This window comes from Chrysochloris asiatica, unplaced genomic scaffold (genome assembly GCF_000296735.1).
Source record: "Chrysochloris asiatica unplaced genomic scaffold, ChrAsi1.0 scaffold00316, whole genome shotgun sequence".
In the NCBI taxonomy this organism is placed as follows: domain Eukaryota; kingdom Metazoa; phylum Chordata; class Mammalia; order Afrosoricida; family Chrysochloridae; genus Chrysochloris; species Chrysochloris asiatica.
The window spans coordinates 1,056,573-1,061,002 of NW_006408834.1; the positions used below are offsets into that span (position 1 = coordinate 1,056,573).

Here is a 4,430-nt window from a genome sequence, read left to right on the forward strand (position 1 = left end):
GTCAGTGGGTCAAAGCTACCAGTTGCTCCTTGGAAACTCTTTGCAGCGTTGCTATGAGCACTAACCGGCTAGACAACACTTAAAATAGCATATATTAACCACTTTTCTTCCCCCTTCCCAGCATCCCATTCTGCTACTAATTAACACAAAGTAAAACAGTGGTTATAGTCGTTGTTGGGTGGCAGAGTCCATTTTGACTTATAGAGATCTCATGTGATAGACTAGAACTGCCCCCCCCCAAGGGTTTCCTAGACTGTAATCTTTATATGTACGATTGCCAAGTCTTTCTCCCAAGAGTTGCAGAGTGCTTAACCATTGTGCAACTGGTGGTGGTGGTGACTGCGTGCCGTGGAGTTGGTTCCGACTCATAGCGACCTTGTACAGGGTTTCCGAGGCTGTGAATCTTTACCGGATCTGCCTCATCTTTCTCCAGCAGAACCGCTGGCAGTTTCGAACAGCTGACCTTGAGGTTCACAGCCCTATTCGTAACCACTATGCTACCAGAGCTCTAGGTTCTTTAAATACAGTGGTTCTGAGACCAGCTCAAGATGGCCAACTTTGAGGATTGGGTGTCGGATGAGGTATGCGTAACCACTGAATTCATCACTCATGCACCTCCAGGAGAATTTAATGAAATGTTTAATGATGTCAGACTACTACTTAACAATGACAATGTTCTCAGGGAAGGGGCAGCACATGCATTTGCACAGTATAACATGGATCAGTTCACACCTGTGGAGATAGAAGAATATGAAGATGAAGTCTTAATTACAGAGCATGGTGACCTGGGTAATAGCAGATTTTAGATCCAAGAAACAAACTTTCCTATAAATTTGATTATTTATGGAAAGAAGCAAGTGGACCCCAATCAGAGGAAGCAGTTGGGGGCCTGAACTCTTGGAGAGAATCCTGTGAGAGCGCTCTAAAGGCCTATGTGAACAATCATTATTCCGATGGCTTCTGAACTGTTTACGCTAAAACTAGAGATGGACAACAGACTGTTATTGAATGTATTGAAAACCACCAATTTCAACCTAAAAACTTCTGGAATGGTCATTGGAGATCAGAGTGGAAGTTCACCATCACACTACCTATGGCCCAAGTGGTCGGAATGCTTAAAATTCAGGTTCACTATTATGAATATGGCAATGTTCAGTTGGTTAGTCATAAAGATGTACAGGATTCAGCACCTGTTTCAAATGAAGTCCAAACTGCCAAGGAGTTTATTAAAATCATACAACATGCAGAAAATGAGTATCAGACAACAATTAGTGAAAACTATCAAACAATGTCAGACACTACATTCAAAGCCTTGCATTGGCAGCTTCCAGATACTCACACCAAAATTGACTGGAACAAGATACTCAGCTACAAGATTGGCAAAGAAATTCAGAATTCTTAAGGGCTGAATATAAGATTCATCAGTACATGGCGAGGGTGGGGGGAAGGGGGAGTGAGTCAACAAATGGTCATGTGATAAATAGGTGGTTTATAAACAACAGTGATATTTTACTAGGACTATCAGAGTAAATAGATTTTCTAGACTCATGGAACCTATAACATTGAATTTGTTTATGTTTTCTACTTTGTAATATTCTTTTGTCACTATATCTTCTTTTTTGCCCCCTTATTTCTGCCACATTTAATCTTGGGGAGAAAGACAGGTCTAGTTGTCATTTTGCTGTTTAGAATATTTTCTTAGGCATGTATTACCTGTTACTAATATACACAGTTAATACATGTTTAGTACTTTGTTACCCCATACTTCAAAGAACTTTTAGCACTTCAGTGGTTTTATTTTACTGATAGACCAACAGCTGAGAGGCTATGCTAAAAAAAAACTATAGCTAAATGGATGATACATCTATCTTTCTACCTCCAACTGCTTGATCATCACGGCATCTCATAAACATAGTCTTCAAAACTTTGGATTGGGACTTTTCTCATCCATTTGGGGGCACAAAAGAAGTTTTCTGGAAATTCCAGTACAGCCAGCTTCTTTGGAGAAGTTGTTTTTAAATCCAAAGACTTGAACCACATTCCCTACACATGAATGTGTTTGCTTTTTACATTTCCATTCCCTCATTGTCCCATTTCCATATAGTACCATTGCAGTTATAAACATCTGCATTTGCAGAAGAGTTACTCACTTATGTTTGTTTTTTGTTTGAATATTCAAGAACTGCTGACATATTGTGGGTGTAGTAGAGTATATATATATAACTTGAAAAATGCGGATTTTGAAGGAATGGGTATATTGTCTTTTAATGCTTTGTGGCAGGATTGTAGTGTAAGCAAATGAATCAAAGTACTATGCAAATCACAGATAAAAACTAAAAAATGAACCAAAGGGAGAAGGATACTTCCAGTTAGTAAGTATCTTTTTATTGTAACCTGTTATTTAAGGGAATACTAGTGATTTGTTCTAAATAGGATTTAAAACTTATTCCAAATTTTTCTTCAGTCCTGCCTGCCAAGAACTCAAATGTAACTGTGATATAGCAGCCCTTCCCAGGTATGTTGGTAGGTATGTGTGTTTGATCTCCGAATACACAGGTGACATAGATATGATGTGACAACTGGTAATCGTGGATTCATTTGCATTGTTTACACTTCTAGGACCAGGACTAAAGGCAAAGGTCCGTTTTTTAAAAACCAAGTTGTTTTTGTTGTTGTCAGGTGCCATCGAGTCGGAACTGACTCATAGCAACCATTGCATGCACAGCAGAACGAAACTGGGTCCGATCCTGGGTCAACCTCACTACCGCTGCCACACTTGACGCCATCAATGATGCCACCTGGCTGATCCATCTCGTTGGGGGTCTTCCTCTTTTTCTCTGACCCTCCACCTTACCCAGCATGACATCCTTCTCCAACGACTGTTCCCTCCTGACAATATGTCCAAAGTATGAGAGACGAAGCTTAGCCATCCTGGCCTCCAAGAAGCCCTCTGGCTGCACTTCTTCCAAAACAGATCTATTGGTTCTTTTGGCAGTCCATGGCACTTTCAGTATTCTCCTCCAACCCCACAACTCAAAGGCATAAATTCTTCTATGATCTTCCTTATTCACTGTCCAGCTTTCATATCCATATGAGATTATTGAAAATACCATGGCCTGGGTCAGGCACACCTTAGTCCTCAAGCTGACATCTCTGCTCTTCAACACTTTAAAAAGTTCCTGTGCAGCAGATTTGCCCAGTGCAATATATCATCTGATCTCTTGACTGCTGCTTCTGTGAGTGTTGATAGTTGATCCAAGAAGAATGAAGTCCTTGACAATTTCAATCTTTTCTCCATTGATAAGAATGTTGTTTATTGGTCCAGTGGTGAGGATTTTTGTTTTCCTGACATTGAGATGCAACCCATACCGAAGGCTGTGTTCTTTGATCTTCATCAGTAAATATTTCAAGTCCTCTTCACTTTCAGCAAGTTGTTAATGAGTCTTTCTCCAATCCTGATGCCACGTTTTTCTTCATAGAACCCAGCTTCTCGAATTATTTGCTCAGCATACAGGTTGAATAAGTATGGTGAAAGAACACAACCTTGTCGCACACCTTTCCCAATTTTAAAACATTCAGTGTTCCCATTATCTGTTTGAACAACTGCTTCTTGGTCCAGGTACAGATTTCTCAGAATTACAATTAAGTGTTCTGGAATACTCATACTTCTCAATGTTGTCCATAGCTTGTCATGATCCACACAAGTAGTGTCTTCCTATTTACCTCCAAATCCATGTCAAAAAGGAAGGGTGTTCTTGCTTCAGCTTTGTTTTGTTTTTTTTGCTCAGTAATATAGTCAGGCAAGAGTGTTTCCTGGTGACCCATTGAGCTGTGTTAGCATTTTTGTTTATTTCAAATAAAGTATATTTGTATTATTTGCCATTCATGCTGTCCATTCATACTATATTATCTGCTGTATCAAGTAGACCAATACAAATATACTGTTCTGAAAATTTTTAAAAACAGTGGTTGTGTGCCATGGTGGTGGTGGTTATGTGTCATGGAGTCGGTTCTGACTCACAGCGCCCCATACGGGGTTTCTAAGGCTGTAAATCTTTACGGGAGCAGAGAGCCTCACCTTTCTCCCACAGAATAACTGGTAGTTTTGAACTGCACAATCCGATTCTTAACCACTATGCCATAGATACACTTGAAATTTAGTCCTTAGGATATATTAATGTGCAGTTGAGGCCAGAAATATTTTTCTTCTTAAATTCTGTTTAGAAATTAAATCTTGCATTTGCTTTAATTAATAGAGCTCATGTATAAACTTTGTCTCTCATTTCTTCAGACATATTGTCAGGAAGGACCAGTCACTGGAGAAGGATATCATGTTTGGTGAGGTGGAGGGTCAGAGAAAAAGAGTAAGACCCTCAGTGAGATAGATTGGCAAAGTAGCAGCATCAATGGGCTCAAGCGTGGCAACAATT

At 39.8% G+C, this 4,430-nt stretch overlaps 1 pseudogene; it reads left to right on the forward strand.

Moving 5' to 3' along the window:
- Nucleotides 1-548: 548 nt before the first annotated feature.
- Nucleotides 549-1,402, forward strand: LOC102826986 (annotated as a pseudogene).
- The last annotated feature ends 3,028 nt before the right edge of the window (nucleotides 1,403-4,430 follow it).